Below are 21196 nucleotides of genomic sequence, written 5' to 3'. Positions count from 1 at the left end.
TCAATTATAAGACAGTTCTTACTAAAATACTTTATGAAAAAAATCTATAAGAGCAATATATAATATTTTTAGCCAATGCAGGTCTGTGTGTCTGATGTACAGTGAGGCCAAACAATACCAAAATGTCTGACTTTGGATCAGAGAAAGGTTTATTGCAGGGCCATAGCAAAGAGACTGGTGGATCATGCCTTGCTGTTGCTTAGCCGACTCTCTGCGACCCCATTGACTATAACCCACCAGGTTCCTCTGTCCATGGGATTTACCAGGCAAGAATAGTGGAGTGGGTTGCCATTTCTTTCTCCGAGGAATCTTCCAGACCCAGGGATCCCTTGTGCCTCCTGCATTAGCAGGTGGATTCTTTACCACTATGCCACCTGGGAAGCCAGCTGGAAAGCTCATGCCTTAAAACCCCCAAACTCCCCGAAAGCACTTAGCAAAGCCCTTTTTATAGGAAAGGTGAGGGAGGGGTGTGGTTTAGTTGTTGCACACTTCTTGGTGTCAGACCCTTTGCCCTTGAGGTCAGGTCATGGCTAGGTAATGAACGATGTTCCTATAAACCTCCACCAAACAAAATATTATTACCTGGTCTGACAAGACAGTACAAGGTCCCAAGGCTCAACTTCACCCTTTGAGGTCCAAATCCTGGCTACAAGGAGGCAGATCTCAGCTGGAGGCACTTTCAGTACCAGACCCTGCTCAGGTGTTATCACTGAGCAAACCAGGCATCCAGGACGCAGGTTTTTCATTTAAACTGGAGAGGACTATGTGTACAGGATCAATAGGGATGCATGTTGCAGCAAATGCCATCCATGTTAATTTCCAGCTCACAACTGTCCTTGTTTGAGAAAAGCCCCAACCACAGAGGAGGACCTGAAGTAATGATGTGCAGCTTCCTTGCAGCTTAACCCTGACCTCTGGCCACCTCCCAGGGGAGACAATAGATCTACATTGTACCAATTTTTGAAACTTGAACAGAGAGGTTGAAGCCACCTGAAGCTGTTACCTTAATGGAGTGTGTGTATGCAAAGTCACTTCAGCCATATTTGACTCTGTACGACCCTATGGACTGTAGCCTGCCAGGCTTCTCTGTCCATGGGGCTCTCCAGGCAAGAATATTGGAGTGGGTTGCCATGCCCTCCTCCAGGGGATCTTCCCATCTCAGGGATCGAACCAGTGTCTCTTCATATCTCCTGCATTGGCAGGTGCTTTGTCAGTAGCGCCACCTTAATAGCACTGTCCATATATTCCAGTTGCTGAGGCCTCTGTAGACTGGGACCCATGGAGACTGTTGCCATCATTAGGCTGCAGAGGTGAGGATGAAGGAGAGACTCGCTGTTACCTTGAGGCCTGGGCCGGGCCAGTGGGAGGCCATGGGGAGGCATCTGGAGTTCTGTGGGACATAGCCCTCAGCCTGACCCTGGGCCCTTAGCTCACCTGCCAGGCCCAGGCCTTAGGGCCTAGAGGACCCAGAGGACCCTAGCGAGAAGGTCCTTTCACTGCAATGTATGCTGGGAGCAGCACTGGGGAGGCTGACTATTGGCAGAGTAGGACCTCTAACCTCCCACGAAGGGTCTCGCAATAACAGGCACTAACAGCTGTGTGCCCCCACTCCACCCCATTACAATATTAATTATAGTGATATTATTATTCATGTTGATAAGTCTTTTGAAGAGGCTCCATAGGTTCCCAAAGAAGATTAACCAGAATGCAGGGGTAGGGGGTGGGAACAAACATAGATGAGGAAATGAACTTAATTCTCCTGATGCAGCAACCTTTTTACCAATCTTGGAAACATAAAGCTTAGCAATATATTCATGTTAAGGATCATACACCTCTTCTATCTTCCCAGCAAAAATAGCCCTATTGCTACAACTTGTTTCTCCTGTTTTACAACCTGCTTCGATCAACATTTTCTTAAGCTAGTAAGAAAGCTTAAGACAGAGTTAAGACAGGAAACTGGCTTTAGGAACTTGCTGACAACATAAGCTAGGAGAGAGAGTTTCAGACATCTGGCATCAATATTTTTAAAATAATAATTTCTGGATATTTCTTTTTTTGGCTGTTCCTCATAGCTTGGGAAGCTTATAGAATCTTAGTTCCCCAACCAGGAATTGAACCCTGGGCCATGGCTGTGACAATACCAAGTCCTAACAACTGGACTATCAGGGAACTCCCAATAATTTCTGGATCTTAAACAGCTACAGTTTGTTTCCAGTGTCCTAGAAATCCAATGGTGAAGAAGAATATCATATTAGGAACCAATAATATGAAAAATTCTATTGATTATGACCTAGTAGTCATGCTCGTAAATTTCTAACTTTGCTACTACTCAAGGTAGTCTATATAAGTATAGTCCCAGAATATCTGAGTTATGACAGAAATATAGGTTCCTACTAATATTAGAGGTCCCTTGCCTTAAAAGACATCAAAAGATATCAGCATATGATAGTCAATAAAGTATTAGTGTGGTTTTTTAATATCTAATAAAAATAACAAAAAGTATTAATTGTATGAAGTAAGTCCACTCAGTTAGGCAGTCCAACCACAGTATTCAGCAGGAAGATGAGTGTCTCCAACATAAATACTTAGTAAAAGACACATGACTGCTATGACAGTGATCAGTGACAGGGTTTATGGATCTCTAAAATGTTAGAGAGGGTACGTTCCATGACTGAACTGCATTTTTAAAGTCCTTTTCCAAAATCTCTTTGAAAGTCAAAAAAAAATTTTAACAGCCTAAATTAAGAGGTGACTTTATAAAAAGAATAGCAAAATTAAAATTTTCCTAAAATAAAAATTTAAAAGAGTAGAAAAACCTATTTTTCCAAGTAGACTGGGTTAGATCAGTGGTTCTCAACCTAAGGTTTTATGCTTTTTGCCCCACCTTTTCTCTCAGTGCAGTTTGGCAATGTTTAGAAATGTTATGGTTGGCAAAACTGAGGAGGAAGGTGTTACTGGCATCTAATAGCTAGAGGCAGGAATTCCACCAAACGCTTTTACAATGTACAGAGCAGCCTCCTACAACAAGAATTATCCAGTCCCAAACATCAATAGAACCAAGATTGAGAAATCCAGTGTTACAAGAAGGCCGTGTGATGCTATTAAACTTCAGTACAAATTCCAACTGAGAAATACCTTTGAGCTAACTTTCAAAATTACATTTGTTTTGAGGGGAAAAAGTCTTATTCACAACTTTTAAGTAACTTCTTACATTTTATCATTCATAAAATCCTTTCATTAATCTCATTTGCTCTTCACAGCTCTGATGAAGTCATCTTTTTTCCCTGTTTTACTACCCAGAATGCTGTTGTGCGAAAGAGGCTTAAGGTACTGGAGTGAGGTCACACAAGTTCAGCTTCTGGTTGGATAATCTAGTGCCCTTTCTGCTATCCTACAGCTGTCACACTCTTGTTCAGAACACTATATAAAAGGGGATTTAAAATATTTTAAAGCAGGCTGTTGTGCATCTATATGGATATGACTCCAGAAGACAGATGTCATGTGCTTTAAGGATAGAGAATGGGAGAAGGACTGGGCTTGGGCTGGGTATTACCAGTTCAGTACCATACATACTGGAAAGCAAGTATGGGAGGTAAGGAGCTAAAAGAACAATGACATTAACCAAGCCAAGTGGAGGAACACAAACAGATCCTTAAGTTAGACCCTGATACTGGGAAAGAGTGAAGGCGGAAGGAGAAGAGGTGACAGAGGATGAGATGGTTGGATGGCATCACTGATTCAATGGACATGAACTTGGGCCAACTCCAAGAGAGGGTGAGGAACAGAGAAGCCTGGTGTGCTGCAGATCATGGAGCTGCAAAGAGTCAGACATGACTTGACCACTTAACAACCTCTCAAGTCTTCCCTGGCGGTCTAATGGTTAAGACTGCACACTTCCACTGCAGGGGGCACAGGTTCAATCTCTGGTTGGAGAACAAAAATCCTGAAAGGCGCATGGTACAGCAAAAAATAAGGTAAAATAAAATGATTATTTCTCTGTGAACATCATTCCTTCCCCTATAAACAAGAAAAGACCGTTACAAAAACATTAAATGGACAAATGTGCTGAGTCTAACCAGAAAAATATAAACCACACTCATTACTTTCAACAGAGAAGATTTGGTATATCCATTGCACAAATGATGGAAAAACTGAGAATTCAGGGATTAGCAACCACAAGAAGCCATTACGCTTTTAAACACACCAGAGGGAGGAGACAGTATTGCCAGGGCTGATTCGGTGGTAGGCTTGTCCAGCAGAGTTGGAGCCTGGGAGATATCACAGTTGCTGCAAGGGAGGGTGCCTAAGGCAGAAAAAGAGGGGAATAATACACCAGCTTCTCTACTCCTCCTTCCTTCGAGGATCCTGACAATGTCTCCTGTTGAATATCTAGCAGGAAGCCAGCTGACACAGGAGCCTGGGAAATAGTCTGCAAGAGCTGTTTAAGATGTGGAGCAGAGAAGGGAAAGGGTACTGGGTGGATGGGAAGGCAAACAAGTTCAGAATCATAGCATATGCCAAAAGAGGGACACCACAAATTAGCGCACGGCATTAAGTCAATATTCCAGGACCTAAATCATATTTTCCTTCAAGTAAAGGAAAATATATCTTAAGCCTATCCTGGCTCAAACAAATAAATCACTAAAATAAAAATCAAACTCAGAAAGTCAACTTGACAAATGAAGCACAATAACATTTTGTAAAAATATCCAGACGTTTTATGGTTAAGTGATTACAACTGAGAAAAATAAAAAAGAAAAAGAAAACAGCTTTAATAGCTGTTCAGAAAGGAAGCTGGGCTTTTTCACACCTGTTTTGCACACAGTAGGCTCCACATTCGAAATAGAAGCAAATTCTTGCTGAGCTCTTGACAACATGAAAATAAAAACATGCATCACCTCTCCTCTCAAAATTGTAGACTGTAGCAGAACACAATTTTTAAAAGGCTAGCCTAATTTTCTTTCTGGGGAAAAAAATACTAAGAAACGGAGACTGAAGAAGCAATAGTGGTTCACTCTATGCACTGAATATTCATAATTCAATTTTAATAAATATATTGAAAAGACAGTCACTAGAATCCAGGAATCCTGGAAAGTAAAAGCCAAACTTCTAATGGCTATTTCAGCTAAGTAACAGTTAGTACTTAGAAGAGATATAATCTGGGGTAATTGCTGGGGACATTTTGGTTTCTTGTATATAAATTCAATCTGCAATAATGAATAATCAGGAAAACCTGCAGAGAAGTGTAGCAGTAAGGCCATGTGTCACAGAGGCATTAATAGCGCCTCCTTCAGGGAAGCAGACACTCAAAACACAACACAGAGATGTAACCAGGTACTTAAGTAGAAAAATGCAAAGTGTGATTTCTGGTAGTTATTCTGCTTTGGACACAAGTGGGCTTTGCTGGTCAGTCCTTGCAGACAGGGTAAGACTGTACATCCAAACTGTAGTAGGAGAACTGTCTCACACAGCAGGGGGGGTGGCGGGGGTTGGGGGAGGAGGCAGAGAGATGGATGGAGCTGCACACTTACAAAAGTCCAATCCAAAAACATCATCACTGTCATACCTACAGGGTCAAGCAAACATATGCCATAATTGAAAGCTGCAGTCTCAGGGGGTGAGGGGGCTTCAAGACAATACCCCATGGCCCTCAGTGGTGGAAGGAGTGCTGTGAAAGGGAATCTACAGGATGGTGATGCTGTGCAATCCAGACCAGCCAGCTAACATTGGGAACAGGGCTTCCCTGGTGGCTCAGCAGTAAAGAATCCGCCTGCCAATGCAGGAGAGGCAGGCTTAGTCCCTGGGTCAGGAACATCCCCTGGAGAAGGAAACGGCAACTCACTCCAGTATTCTTCCTGGGAAATCCCATGGACAGAGGAGCCCGGTGAGCTAGAGTCCACAGGGTTGCAAAGAGTCAGACATGGCTAAACAGCAACAACGCATGTGAGCAGCATGGGTAAAAAATGAGTGACCAAGGCAGGGATCAAACAGAGAAAACCAGTTAATAAAAACTGGGGAAGAGAAAGATTTCAGTGATGTTGAGATTGGGGGGAAAAGCCCTGAGATAGAGTCAAGCGTGGAAGAGCTTGCCTCCCCCCTCCCAGTGCCATTTTTTAATCCTTTTAAGGGTTCAGGTTCTCACTATAGGCACAGTGCCCAGGACCCGTAAGTTTTTCCAGGTTTTATCAAACTGTTTTGAGAGCTGGAAAAGAAAATGTCTTGGCTCTAAAATACATAGAGAATTGCAAAATGAAATTATTAAATATTTTGAAAGGAAAATTAGATGAATCTCATTTTGCATAACAAAACATTGTATTTCTCATGTAAGATGTGGCTACATCTTTTCACGTTTGGGAAGAGGCCTCTATATCTAGGATTTACATAGCCCTAAAGTTGGCCCTTCTCCAGCCTGGCATAGTTCAGAGAAGGTCAAGGGTGCTAAAACTTCAGCAGGGATGGACAGGCAGGGAGGGGAAGGCAAAAAAACCAAATCACCTAGGCTAGAAATGCAGGGAACGGGAGGGAGGCTTGCAGGGCGGGTGTCTGGCAGGTACCTTCACAAAGGCTGGGCTTGACTGGGTGCTGGGATGTGCAGGCACAGTGTCCCCAGATACGGATGGCACTGTCTGGTTTCTAATTTTGGAAATGGCCATACCAGGATTCCAATCTGGCAAGCACGCTGGCGGCAAAGGGCTCTGAATAGCAGAGAAAACCATCTGGAGGCAGGCGGTCACTCAGTGTGGTGTAGGGGTATGAATGCAGATTTGGCAACAGCTAGACAGCAGGGCGTAGTTTCTAAAGCAGGGAGGCAGCAGAAAGTAAGACAGAACTCAATTCATCTGAAGCTGTAGGGCAGGAGGAAGCAAGGAAGGAACACTGAGGCCCAGAGATTCCAAGGTTCCTGGGTTCACTAGCATCTGATTGGCCGCTGGGCAGCCCCAGGAACACCGCTGCAGCTCGCCCAATGGGCCCTGTGGGACTTCTAGATTGCTGGTCTGGGAGCAGGGCCCAGTTCTACATGCATCCCCTATGTAGAAGGAGTGCTTAGTCTGAGTGAAACTGAAGCCCATCTGAGATCCCGCTGGAGGCAGGGCCCCTTAATATGTCCAGAAAAAACAGCCATGGGGCTGCCATTTCTTGAGTTAGGGTCAGAAGAAAGTGGAGTGATACGCCCCAATTTTGAAGAAGGTTAGAGGCTGAGACCCACCCAGTAGGCGTGCCAGAGGCAGATGTTTAAATAAACTCCTCTAAGCAGCAATTGCCCTGATAGGCATTAGGGTGTGTCTCTCTGGGAGGGGACCAAAGACCCTGACCTGGAGACATTGTGATGACTGAGCAGAGATAAGAGGAGGAAACAGCAGCTGCACCTCTAGAGCCACTGGGGGCTGCTGCAGAGGCTGGTGACCCTGGCTGGAGAGCACAGTGGAGCATTCCAGGCTTCCCCTGGGACTATCTCCAAGAAAATCAACCGCAGAATCAACCGCAACCTCTCAGGTTACCTGGGAAGCTGAGAAGGGGCAAGGTCGGGGCACCAGCAGAGGAGAGAGAGTTTGGCTGGCCACGCTGAAGAAGGGAGAGATCATCAGGGACTACTAGATCATGGCAGCAGCGCCCGCCTGGATCCTGGCACAGTAAAAATATTTCCAGCAACCGTAAGTGACCTTGGGTCAGAGTTCTCAGGGTGCGCCTAGGGGCCTTGGACAATCCTGTAGAAGAGACCATTTTTGTTGTTTTCTCACATTACATTGTGAATAGAGGACTTCCAAGTAGGGTAACCAAGATTTTCTCAAGACAATGTATTGTGTGGGTAGAGGTATTGTGTCTCACTCATTGAGCATTATGGATCCAGAATCTACGGATTATTGGTGGTTTAAGAGCCTCAAAATGTTTCAAACTTGGTTAAATTTAATATTCAGTTAAATTTCTAGAAAATGTAACAGTATGCCAACTAGTAAACTGCTGCAACTCAACTCTTACTCTCCACACGGTGATAAAACAACAAAAATCCTTTCTCCTATAGCAGACAGAGTATGCAAAGAACCAAAGCATTAAATATTTGACATATCATAGCTGAGGACATGAAAATAGAAAATGTCAAGGAAGGACTTAAAAGACATAAAAGAACCTGTTCTCAGAGTTCTGGGGCCTATTCTCAGTTTTCTTGGAGTGATTTTTAAGTGATAAGTGCATCAAAGTTGCCCTTTTTTAGGGGGAGTCACTACACAAGAGTTCTAAGTATAATGTTAGAGTTCTTAGGTTTTTAGGTCCTTAAAAAGTGAATATTATATAATGCAAAAGTACTACAAAACTAGGAATTTATATGCAAGATGAAAAGCCAGAGATAAGAAAGAAATGGAGACAAAGGGGAAAAAAATGAGATTACATGTAATTGACAGACTATTCAACAAAGGTTTTAGTGTTTTCCTCCAGATAAAAGGCCTAATATCAACAACAGTGAAAGATAATTACCAAAAGAGTTTTTCTTTTCTTTCCACCTAAATTCCAAAAACTAAAGGTTAAGCGTCTGATCACAAGTGTTAGCTTGTGAAAAGTAAGACCAGAGTGGTTCCCTTGAAAAAAATTTAAGATAGGAGGGAATATGGTTAGCAGAAGCCAGCTCACTAAGAGAAGCATTTGGTGAACCACATTAGTAGGGTAAGGGTACAAGGCAAAATGTCCAGGGGAGCTCAGAGAGCATGTCACTTAGGATTCATGGAGGATACTGTTTGCTAATAAGCACATGTTGCTTCTGTTTTATCACTAAACAGAACATAGTATTGGATTTATGAATGCTATAGGTTTTGACAGTTAGAATTGGAAAGAATAGTACAAAACAGGGTGCTAGTATGGAAGACACTGGTAAGTCGGTTATGCCATGAAATGGAAAGAACTGTGATGTTTAACTTAGAAAAGAGGTATAGGATGCCGCAGCCGCAAAAACATCAAAGTGGAGTGCATGGATAGCTTTTCAGACAGTCTCATAGGGCAGAGTCAAGAAGATTCAAAATCTGGTCGTTCCCTGTGTACATTAAGCTCAGAGAATGAATGGCTCTTCTCATCTGTGCTAACTGCCAACCTATTATCTGCAATAAGAGTTTCCAAATCAGCCACATCCACTGAGAATCTGACTGGTTTCCTATAGAAAACTGGCAGGGAGCAGCAAAATCAGTTATAATAAAGTTTCTTGGCATCTAAGGAGTTGGATGGTCAGGACCGCTAACGCCTTAAGCAATGCAAACTTGATACATGACTGGAAGCTCACTATGCTCTACACCAGTGATAAAGCTGTTATTTCTCTATTTTTAAAAGTCACTTATGGCAGTACTAAACTAAAACCTCTTTTAATAATCTAGTTTTCCAATAGGTATCCAACAGGTAGGAAATCAAGAAAGGAAGTTCTTTAGGGGATTGGTAATAAATCTTTAATCTATGATGATCATAGAGTCATCTTTTACTCTGCCAAGCTTTTCTTTTTTTGTGGGGTGGGCATGCCCCGAGACGTGTGGGATCATAGTTCCCTCCCTCAAGGATGGAACCTGGGCCCTCCACAGTGAGAGCAAGATGTCCTAACCCCTGGATTATCAGGGAATTCCCAATCACAGTTTTATTAGCATTATTTACAAGCCATATTCAGTTCAGTTCAGTTCAGTCACTCACTCATGTCCAACTCTTTATGACCCCATGGACTGCAGCACGCCAGGCCTCCTTGTCCATCATCAACTCCCGGAGTTTACACTTAAACTCATGTCCACTGAGTCAGTGACGCCATCCAACCATCTCATCCTCGGTCATCCCCTTCTCCTCCTGCCTTCAATCTTTCCCAACATCAGGATCTTTTCAAATGAGTCAGTTCTTCACATCAGGTGGCCAAAGTATTGAAGTTTCAGCTTCAACATCAGTCCTTCCAATGAACACCCAGGACTGATCTCCTTCAGAATGGACTGGTTGGATCTCCTTGCAGTCCAAGGGACTCTCAAGAGTCTTCTCCAACACCCTAGTTCAAAAGCATCAATTCTTCAGCACTCAGCTTTCTTTATGGTCCAACTCTTACATCCATACATGACTATTGGAAAAACCATAGCCTTGACTAGATGGACCTTTGTTGGCAAAGTAATGTCTCTGCTTTTTAATATGCTGTCTAGGTTGGTCATAACTTTTCTTCCAAGGAGTAAGTGTCTTTTAATTTCATGGATGCAGTCACCATCTGCAGTGGTTTTGGAGCCCCCCAAAAATAAAGTCAGCCATTGTTTCCCCATCTATTTGCCATGAAGTGATTGCAGCCGTGAAAATTTCACTTCAGAAATTTTCACTTCTGTTTTTTAACTCTTTGCCTAAGCCACTCTTGCCTGGAAAATCCCATGGATGGAGGAGCCTGGTGGGGTGCAGCCCATGGGGTCGCTAAAAGTCGGACACGATTGAGCGACTTCACTTTCACTTTTCACTTTCATGCATTGGAGAAGGAAATGGCAACCCACTCTGGTATTCTTGCCTGGAGAATCCCAGGGACGGGGGAGCCTGGTGGGCTGCCGTCTATGGCGTCGCACAGAGTAGGACACGACTGAAGCGACTTAGCAGCAGCAGCAGCAAGGCAACTTTGAGACCTGATTATGCTATCTTATCTCCTTTCTGAAAATCCGGCTGGAGTTGTTCGTATTCCACGCACGTTTTCTGTTTTAAATACATAAATAAGATTACATTCTCTGAAGTCCATGAGGCAGTCACCTCATCTTTTAAGACATATGCTTAGCTATAGCTCTGTTTAACAACGTCCAGTCTCTGGATGCCTCCTGCTCTGCTATGCTTCTCAAGCATCCTTGAGCCTTCCCTGGGCGGACCCCCTCCCTTCCTAAGCCTGATAAGCTCATCTCCTCCTATGGAAAACGCTTCCACCGTGGCACTTCATTTGCCTACCAGACTGTTGTCTTTATCCCTATTAAGAGACTGTATACTCCTGTTTTGTTGTTGCTGTTTTTCCCTTTTGGCCGCGCTGAGTGGCTTGCGGGAACTTAGTTCTCCACCAGGGATGGAACCCGCGCCCCCTGCAGTGGAAGCGCAGAGTCTTAACTACCGCCAGGGAAGTCTCTATACTGCTGTTTTTGTTTTAGGAAGTCATACAGTTCTGAGCTCACAGGAAGAGATCGGTACAAATTGTATCTTGGCTTTCCAGCCTGGTACAGCCCTAAGAAAACCGTGCGCAGAAAACAGCAGCCGCCTGTCACACTGACCCTAGGTCAATTAGATAAGCTGTTAGGGGGATCAGTGACTGTTTTAGGAAAGTTTTATGCTGCACTGAAGCGGGGGAGTCCCTACTAGGCGAGGTTCGGCCGGGGATGTGGAGCGCGGCAGGCTGGGGGCCAGTGCCTGGCGCAAACGGCGCCGGCTACTTTCAAACCACGGCGGCGGATCCGGCCTGGGCCGGAAGTGCTCGGCGCAGGAGGGAGGGAGGGAGTGGCGGCCTCGCGAGCCGCCGCCGCCGCCGCGCGCACGCGCTCTCGCGGGCTGGGGCTGGGGCTGGAGTCGCAACTCGGAAGCCGGGGCCCAGACGGGCCCGGAGCGGGGGGGCTGCGTGGGGGCGGGAGCGGCGGAGGCGGCCGCCCCTGGCGGCGGGTTTGTTTATCCCGGGGAAGAAGTTTAGGAGCGGGAGGCAGGGGACAAGGGCGGACTGCGGAGGAGGGATGCGGCTCGGCGGAGGCGGTCGCCACAGGGACTCGCCGCCATCACCTCAGCCGGAGAGGAGCCGCCGCTGGGACTGCCCGCCGCTACCCCTCACGTCCCGGTAGGTGCCCCTCCCCCGCCGCGGTCCCGGCCGCAACCGTGGTCGCCTGCTCCCCCTCTTCCCTGGGACTCACCTGCACTAGAACCCAGCGGCCTCCTCCCGCATCTCGGCACCCTCCTCCTCCTTGGCCCAGGACCCGCGCTCCCGAGGTGTGCCTCCCGCCCCCCGGATCTCCCTAACCCCTCGAGTGTCTACTGCCCCTGGGAACCACCCCTCCCCCATTGACTCCCTGCTTCCTTCTACCAGGATCCCCCCGACCTTCCTCCGCAAGCCTTGCCCCCTTTGCCTTGCCCCCTTTGCCTTGCCCAGTCTCCCCCCTTTATAAACTGTAGACCTCCGCGCCCGCACTTTAATACCTTGTCTGTTTTCCTACCCTGAGTCCTGCCTAGAGCGAGAAATTGCCCCCCACCCCCGCGTTCACGTCCATACCTCCTCCTCCCAAAAGTATACGCTCGGAAGTATCTCCGTTACCCGTTTCACGATGAATTCTCAGCTCTCCACCCGGACCCCTCGGTGCCTCCACCCTGGTGGCCCTGCCCTCAACCTCCCTATCCCCAGGTAGGCATTGCCCTCTCAGAATTCTCCCTCACCAGGGACATCAGGCGGACTCTGGGGGTCAGGGTCCACGACGTCCTGACTTACCATCTTTCTGCTCCCTCTGCCATCCTTTCCCCTCCTCTTGAATCTATGCATTTGTGTAACTGAATTACAGAAAGGCAAGGGGATGGGCAGGATTTTCTCCTTCAAAGCAGTAGATCGAGTAGAAATAGGATTCACCTGCTTATCCCAACTTTTGGCATCTTTCTCCGTGAATAGTGTCATTCACAGCCAGACTTCTGAAGCTTCTGGTGCTTTGTCTGTATTTGAAAGACTCCTGGGCCTATATTATTTCATTATAATACTCATCTTCCTAGCTTTTCCATAAAACTGATGAACCTCCTGTTTCTTAGGCTGGAAATTTAATTAAAAAGTTCATACTTTGAAACATTACATCTCTCCTGTCATAATGGGGAAGGTGGAATATTTCAAATTATCATCCTACTATTCTTGAGATAAATGGTGCCCAGTGGTTAAGAGCTCAGACTCTTAACTGAACTGCCTTTCCATCTACCATGTCTGGCCTTGAGCAAGTTTTTTAATCTCTCTGTGCCTCATATTCTTACAGCTGTAGAATGTGGATAGGAGGGTACTTCAGAAAATGGTGGTGATAATTGCATAACTTAATTCAGGTAAGATACAACAGTGCCTGATAAAAGTTCAATAAGTGTTCTTTATCATCATCTCTTAGCTTGATTTGGCTATTGGTAGGTTACTTTGGAGAGAGGAAGTGGAGGGAAGGAAAGCTGTCTTTTGCTTTTTTTATTTTAACAGCTTTTTTGATGTAGCTATGATTCATATTTTGTTACTGTATAAAGTAGTTCCTTCTGGTGTGAAAAGTATAGTTTTAGCTCCTTATTTTCAGGTAAGTTACCAGGCTATATGTTGTATCATTTTCAAGTATTTATTTGGAAATTTAAAATCATCTTTGGGGAGTAACTGAAATTGAATTGTGTAGCATATTTATCATAGGGAAAAATGAGGGTTTTACTGAGGAAAATTGTAGTACTACAAGTAAATACTCAAAACTGTTAAGATACTTCATACCTGCTTGTCCTTTACCTTGAATTGCTACTAAGGATAGGGCTTTGGCTTCATTCAGAAGACATTGCTTTTCTCTTATTGACCCGTTTTTATTCACATGACTGTGTCTTAATGTTCCCCAAGTTTTACTCTTTAAAATCTTGACTAATTTTGTCATATTTGCTTGCTTCCTGTGCATTGTTTTAATACTTTTTTTAAACAACTCACTTTTTAAAAAAGTCCAAATAAGTTCTGTTAATTTAATGTTGTTATAAGTAGTAAAAGTTTGGAATCATAATTTGTTGTCCTAATTACAATAAAAACATGCATATGGAACTTTCAAATATGTTGCCTGTGTATAGCTTAACTTTTTTTTTTTTTTTGTATCACCAATGGAATGTTCTTTAAACTTTGGGTGACACTGCCTCTGCTGCTTATGCTATTCCCTGGCCTAGAATAACCTTTGCTCTTTCCCCTGCATATCCAAATTCTACCTATCTTCCACCTCTTACTGTTTCCACATAGTTCCTGCCAACATTGGTTTCTATTTCTTGGTTTTCCTACTGTCTGTATTCTGCATTTTTGGCTTTAAATAATACAGACTCCCCCAGTTCAAGAAAAATGAATCGGGTAGAATCATTACTTTCAAAGTTCATAGAAACTTTGAAGGGGGTGGAATGAAATTAACAATTAGTAGCTACTTTGTGCTAAGCACTATTCCTTTGGTTTTGAAAAGAACCATTCTTTCCAAAAATATTTAATGAGCACCTACATCATGCCAGGCTTTGGGGAATACACAAGAGCAGCCCTTTTCATCAGGGGTTCCAGTAAATATCAGGCCCTATTGCTCTAAAGCATCCAAAGTATGTAATGAATTAACTACTCTTCTATGCACCTAGATTGGTGCTAGCTCTGCCCTATGCTTGAGAAAGAGAGAACTGAGGAAATAGTCACTTAACTCAGTTTCTGTAGGGTTTAAGTCCTCTGAAAAAAGTTCTATTAGAGAATAATAATATGGGCACTTTTTTTGTAATTTATATCTTAATGTGGCACTGACAGACAATAAGCAAGTAAGAAGATAAAATTATCTAAGAGCACTGGTAAAATGTTACAGATAATGATAATCACTAATACTTCTAAAGCACTGGGCCAGCCATTCTTTCAAATGATTTATATATATTAACTTGTTTAAACCTCTCAACAATCCCCCTTTGAAGAGCCTTAATTATATTTCCATTTCACAAATAAGGAACCTGAGAATCAGATTACTTCCACAAAATCACACAGCTAAGTAAGCAGTGGAGCCAGGTCATATGGTTGTAGAATCTATTATCCTTTGTTGCCTCTCAGACCTTCCAATCTTCCAATTCTTTGTTGGTTACTTTAAACAAGATTCTTCACCTTTCTGGGGAAAAAATTTTTTTTTAAAAATCTCAGTGGGATTTACCTGTCTTTTATAATTAATCCGGGGGTAGTGGGAAGCCATTGGAGAATGTCAAACAGCTGACAAAACCATCACTTGGCCGCTCTGTTGAGGACATACTGGAGATAAGCAAGAGAAAAAGCAAGGAGACCAGTTAGGCCAGTGCTTCTGAAACTTATCTGTGGTGAAGGACCTTGTACTTTGATAATGTACAATAAAATAAATATTGTGGCGGTGTCTATCAAATGGCTCTAAAAATTTCTGAGTGCCCTCTGTTGCTATATTTACCTTGTCTCATACCAATAACAAAGAGTTTGTGCATCAGTATGGGTCCACAGATGACACTGAGCAGAACTGAATTCAGCTATTTTTGTAATTTAGGCAAGAGATAATGAAATCTTGGTCCAGACTTGGCAGTGATAAAGTAGCTGAATTTAACAAATATTTGAGAAGTAAATGGGATTAGATGGTGGATTCGATTTGGAGGTCTAGGGAGAGGAGAAGGCTGATTTCCAGGGTTGGTGGTTCCTGTGCCTAATATAGGGGAATACTGGGGGAGGGGAGAGCAGTTTTGTGTTCATTTCTGGTAACAGGGGACATATTGATCGTAATTCAGTGGGGAATAATCAATATATAGCTGTTAATGGATGTCTTAATTTGGAAGGTGGGGGATGAGATTGCCTAAGCAGAAAGTACATAGAGAGGATAAAGGGATGTGGTCCCCTACGACTCTTCAGTATTTAACATTGAGAAAAAGAAATGGAGCAAAGGGGGCAGAGAAGATATAGCCAGAGGTTGAAGGAGATTTTCCTTAGCATCACTGAAGCCAAGGCAATAGACCAGAAAAGGAGGGTGTGGCTAATCTAGGTTGATTGAAGCTGAGAAATGAATTAAGTTGGAAATTAGAACACAGGGCTTCCCTGGTGGCTCAGTGGTAGAGAATCCACCTACCAATATGGGAGATGCAAGTTTGATCCATGGGTCAGGAAGATCCCCTGGAGAAGGAAATGGTAACCCACTTCAGTATGCTTACCTGGGAAATCCTATGGACACAGAAGCCTGGCGGGCTGCAGTTCATGGGGTCACAAAAGAGTGAGACATGGCCTAACGACTTAACAACAAAGAGTACACATTGCATTTTATGGGCAAAACATTTGATGTCTCAGTTGTCTGTCCATCCATAAACTATTTGATTATGAATTTTGTTTTAATCTGCCAAAGCAACAATTACAGACTTAGGGTAAAATGTTATCTATAACATGAACCATGTCTTCCTTCCTGAGCTCAGAGCCATGTTTCTGGTTATCACTATCTGGGTGTTCTATAAGCATCTCAGATTCATTCATTCATTCATTTAGAATATATTCAAATAGAATATATTTTTTAAGTACTATTTATCAAGTGTTAACTATTATCAGACTTTTCAAAATTCACTTAGACCTCAGAGTCTAGGGGCAGTGGACAGTTAAATGTTGTGTAGTGTGATTAGTGCTATCATAGCAGTTTATTCAGGTTGCCTTGTAAGCAGAGAGAAGGTGCCTTAGGGAAAGCTTTCAAAAGAAAGTAGACCATTGGGCAGAGCATTTCAGAAGGACAAATGGAGGGATGGAAAGGGTAATGCAGGGGTAGAGGAGTTTATTTTGAAAGCTTGCAAAGGGGAGGGATTGCGGCTGTCACGTATGGGTGGTAGATGAGAGAGTTTGGCCATACCATCCAGAAGTTTGTCTCTTGAATTTGTACATCTTTCTGTTTGCTGTTTGATTAATATCATCACTACCTATTTAGCCACCAAACACAGATAGCTTCTGAATACCTTCAAAATATAAGGATTTTCTTTGTTATTGTCCTAGGTGGTGTTTTGTTTTTGCTGGTTAGCTTTATATTTTATAACCTATATTTATAGAATCAATAAGTAACTGATAGTATAACTTGAATATTTTAGTTATATTTTAATGATTTTTTTATTGGATGGGAGAAATTTTATACATACAACTTTTTCTCAGATTTAGAGAATTAAAATTAAGGCCTTGGTAAGGTTTGCTAGGAGTTTACTCCTATCATCAAATATATGGTCAGTGATCATACTTTGGGTCTCAGTGCAATAATAGCAATCCCCTGATATCGTAAATGCTATTTTAGATAGTCTAAATGGTCTGAGACTTAAAGTCTTACATCATAGTAGAACACAGCTTATTTTCAGGGATTCCTTCATGAAGAATGTTGTAATTGGCAAAACCTTAGTTGACAAGAAAAAAAGTGTATTAGAAAGAGAAATTATGTTAAAATGGGCTTTGTTGTTGTTCAGTCACTAAGTTGAGTCCGAATCTTTGATTTCAGTTCAGTCACTCAGTCGTGTCCTACTCTTTGCGACCCCATGGACTGCAGCACACCAGGCCTCCCTGTCTCTCACCAACTCCCAGAGTTTACTCAAACTCATGTCCATTGAGTCGGTGATGCCATCCACCCATCTCATCCTCTGTCATCCCCTTCTCCTCCTGCCTTCAATCTTTCCCAGCATCAGGGTCTTTTCAGATCTGTCAGTTCTTCACATCAGGTGGCCAGAGTATTGGAGTTCTGAATCTTTGCAACCTCATAAACTGCAGCACACAAGGCTCCTCTGTCCTCCACTATCTCCCAGAGTTTGCTCAAATTCATACCTGTTAAATCAACCATCTTGTCCTCTGCTGTCCTCTTCTCCTTTTGCCTGCATCAGGGAGTTCTTTTCCAGTGAATATTCAGGATTGGTTTCCTTTAGGATTGACTGGTTTGGTCTCCTTGCAGTCCAAGGGACTCACAAGAGTCTTCTCCAGCAACACAGTTTGAAAGTATCAGGTCTTCGACACTTAGCCTTCTTTATGATTTACCAACACAGTAAATAAAGGTTCTAAAAGACATCTGTTTTAAAAAAACAGGATAGACTCTATCAAAATTTTTGCTTCTGATAACCTTACGTAAGTTTTTGTATAAACATCATTAGGTTATTCTGATCTGCTAAGGCAGTCTTCCTTCCATTTTATATTAAGAAAATTATAACTTAAAAAAAAGTCCTTTTATTAGTTCCTCCTGTCTTTTGCTCGTCTTCTCCCTGGCTCTTAGTTTTTTAAATCTTAATAAATTCTTGTACGACAACTATATATTTTTTGTATATTATGGTTCTTACAGGTACACTTTCCCAGGCCTTTTATTTATATATACGTATGTAGAACTCTTCAGATATTCTTCAGACTTACCTACATGTTCTAAAGGAGGACAGGATAATTATTAGCATTAAATTCTGAATTATAAAACTATGTGAAATAGAGCTTTATATACATAAAGAATAGTTTTTAAAAATTTTGATCTACAGATATAAAATAACATTGCCTCAAACTATGGCTGGGATAGGTTGTTTATACACTTAAAGTATGAGTAATATAGGAATAAAAATAATTAAGAATAACGGATACAAAATAAGAGAGGTTTCACTCTGCTATTAGGTGATGCAGTATCTCAAAGGTTGTAGTGTAACTGAAAAGTAGTATGAGGCTTTTAAAATATTATTTGAGATTTAATACACCATTAAAGAAGATACCATTGTTTCCTGTCTGGGTATATTTACAGAACAAATTTTCAGTTTTGTGAAAGTGCATTTTAGTCTCCTCCCTCCTGCCCCATCAAAATTAAGTGATTTTTAAAGTGGTTGGTTTGTTTTGTTTTTTGTTTTTTTTAATTTTTTAGTTTTAATCTGGATGCAGTTTTGGTGTTTTAGTGGGAAATTACCCTGAAAGGTAGCTTTAACTACTAAGACAAAAGCAGACAAAGAAAAAATTGAACATTATTCATCCTGAAATTACCAAGGCAAATATTGACACAGGAATATTTAAATAAATTGAATTTTTAAAAAACATTTATTTGTTGACTGCACTAGTTCTTTTTTGCTTGTGTGGGCTTTCTCTAGTTAAAGCAAGTGGAGCTACTCTTGGTTGCAGTGTGTGGGCTTCTCATTGTAGTGGCTTTTCTTCTTGTGGAGCACAGGCCTTAGGCACACGGGCTTCACTAGTTGCAGCACATGGGCTCAATAGTTTCAGCTTTCGGGCTTGAGACTGGGGGCTCAGGAGTTATGGTGAAGGGGCTTAGTTGCTCCACAGCTTGTGGAATCCTCCCAGATAAGGGATCAAACCCATGTCCCTTGCGTTGGCAGGCAGATTCCTATGCACTATACCACCAGGGAAGTCCTGAATGAATTGAACTTTATTTAAATTTTTTTGGTGGCCACTCTTAGGATCAGTTTAAACCTTTGTTAACCAGTTAGCTATCCAATATGGCCATTACGTTTAACATGTCCAGTTTTGTTAGAGTAGTTCAAGTAGGGCATGGGCATACACTAAGCATATTTGGTAAATTCTGGTTGCATTCAACATATATTTTTAAAAAAACTGAAGATACTTAAGTGCGCATTTTTATCAGTGGTGTTTGAGAACTGGCTTGAATCAAGTGGTACTGGCGAGGTATCTTGATTGATGCTTTCCTGTTGATTTTATTTTCTCAGGTGTCTCATTTTGGCTGTTATTTTGTCTGCCAGCCTTTTTCCCACCCCAGATTCTTTATTTCTTCATCAGATTGTATAATGAAACTAGTTATTTTTCCCTGGCAGTATGTAACCAGGTTTAGTTCAACATGGGCCTGAGAAAGTAACAACTTACTGCAATGGGATTTACCTTATGTTTACCTGGAGTTTCGTCATAGATCATTTTGGGGAAGAAATACCCTTTTGAAAGCCCTTGTACCAGACCTGTGAAGTAATTCAGATGTTTATCTTTCTTACGTAGCACTAAGCCATGAGGGCCATACCGTAGGTTTTTGAAGCACACTTGGCCAGCAGTTACCAGATGCACTGTTATTTTACGTATGCCAGAGAGAGAGAGCACCGTCACTTGCAGTTGTAAAATGCCATCAGTTTCAGACATGCTAAAATGTTCACATTAAAACAAATGGGTATCTTAGAATTTATGAAATGTGCCATTAGTGCTGTTTCACTTTATGGTTATCACCCAAGATCATCAACATAACTAACCTCCCAACATCAAGTGAAGTCAGGATAAATTTAGTTTTACTTGACCTCAGAGATCTCTAGGCAGTATAGCATAGAAGTTAAGAGTGCATCCGGTCTGCTTTTTAATAGCTTTCTGACTTTAGGTAGGTTACTGAACGTCTCTGCCTCAGTGTTCTTATCTGTAAAATGGAAAGGATAACCGTACCTACCTTGTAAGAGTTGTTATAAGAACCAAATGAGTTTTATTTACATTTAGAGTAATTCTTTCCACATAATGCTTTGTGTAAATGTTGGTCAATTAAAAACAGTTAATTAAATATTAAGATTCTTATTCTTAATCTAAGAATAAGGAGATGCTTTAAAAGGGGAAAAGGATGTAATAGTTCATTGTTATTTTTGCACACAATAGAGATTAAAAGTGTTTTACTAATTTGTCTTTGAAAGTCTAATGTATTCATAAGATTGCAGTCTTGACGATTTTGATACTTAAATTCATAAAAATGATACCACTGTATAAGGGTTCAGTGAAATCCGCTTTCCTTTCTATTATGACATATTTAATCAGAATATTGATGTGCTGTGACAGATGTCTTAAATATAACCTGTTATATACTTGTGATTCCTGTCAACCTCATAAGGAATTCATTTGGAAATGTTTTTAAGAATTTCAGTATTAAAGAACTGTATTTAAGACATCTGGCTTCTGCACTGTGAAACATATGGAGGAAAAGTTTTTATATATGAGGCAGTTTTTATTTGAAAAGTTTTAATATGTACGTGATTTTGTTGCTTCACTTTTTTTGTTTTTGGCCATACCAGGTAGCATGTGGGATCCTATTCCCAACCAGGGGTCAAACCCATGCCCCCGCCCCCTCAGCATTGGAAGCACAGGCTTAACCTCTGCACTGCCAGAGAAGTTCCTGTTGCTTCATTTTTTTTTAGGTTTCTTTCTTTCTTTCTGGCTGCACTGGCTCTTCCTTCTGGAGCCTAGGCTCTCTCTAGTTGAGGGGCTACACTCTGTTTGCAGTGTATGGGCTTCTCACTGCAGTGGCTTTTCTTGTTGGGGAGCACAGGCTCTAGGCGCACATGGACAGCACATGGGCTTAGTTGCTCTGTGGCATATGGGATCTTCCTGGACTAGGGATGGAATTCGTGTCCTGTGCATTGGCAGGTGGGCTGTCAGACACTGGACCACCAGGGAAGTTCCTTGTTGCTTCATTTGAGATTTAAAATCTTGTCATTTACCCTGATATAAAAATAAGCCCTTCCTTTGAGCTTCTTGGTATTTCCCCCTTTCCCACTTTTGCCTTGTTTTCATTTCTTTTTGTTCTACACTCACAACATT

General features: G+C 42.3%; 1 protein-coding gene across 20 annotated transcripts in view; it reads left to right on the top strand.

The window, feature by feature from the left end:
* The first annotated feature begins 7275 nt into the window (after positions 1–7275).
* The window catches only part of SPOPL (speckle type BTB/POZ protein like), a 56207-nt gene continuing 42286 nt past the window's right edge, over positions 7276–21196 (top strand). For 9 of the 20 annotated variants that reach the window (XM_042243932.2, XM_060411162.1, XM_027964996.3 and 6 more), the window contains exon 1: positions 11514–11776. The gene's annotated coding sequence lies outside the window, so the exon portion shown is untranslated. Of the gene's footprint in view, positions 7653–11513; positions 11777–12155; positions 12335–12941; positions 13006–21196 lie in introns of those variants that run through there. The other 11 variants (XM_060411161.1, XM_060411154.1, XM_060411160.1 and 8 more) reach the window with 8 other exon arrangements.

The sequence above is a fragment of the Ovis aries genome, chromosome 2, assembly GCF_016772045.2.
Source record: "Ovis aries strain OAR_USU_Benz2616 breed Rambouillet chromosome 2, ARS-UI_Ramb_v3.0, whole genome shotgun sequence".
Classification (NCBI taxonomy): Eukaryota; Metazoa; Chordata; class Mammalia; order Artiodactyla; family Bovidae; genus Ovis; species Ovis aries.
The sequence above is the reverse complement of the archived record's forward strand: the minus strand, read 5'-3'. Positions and strand labels throughout refer to the sequence as shown.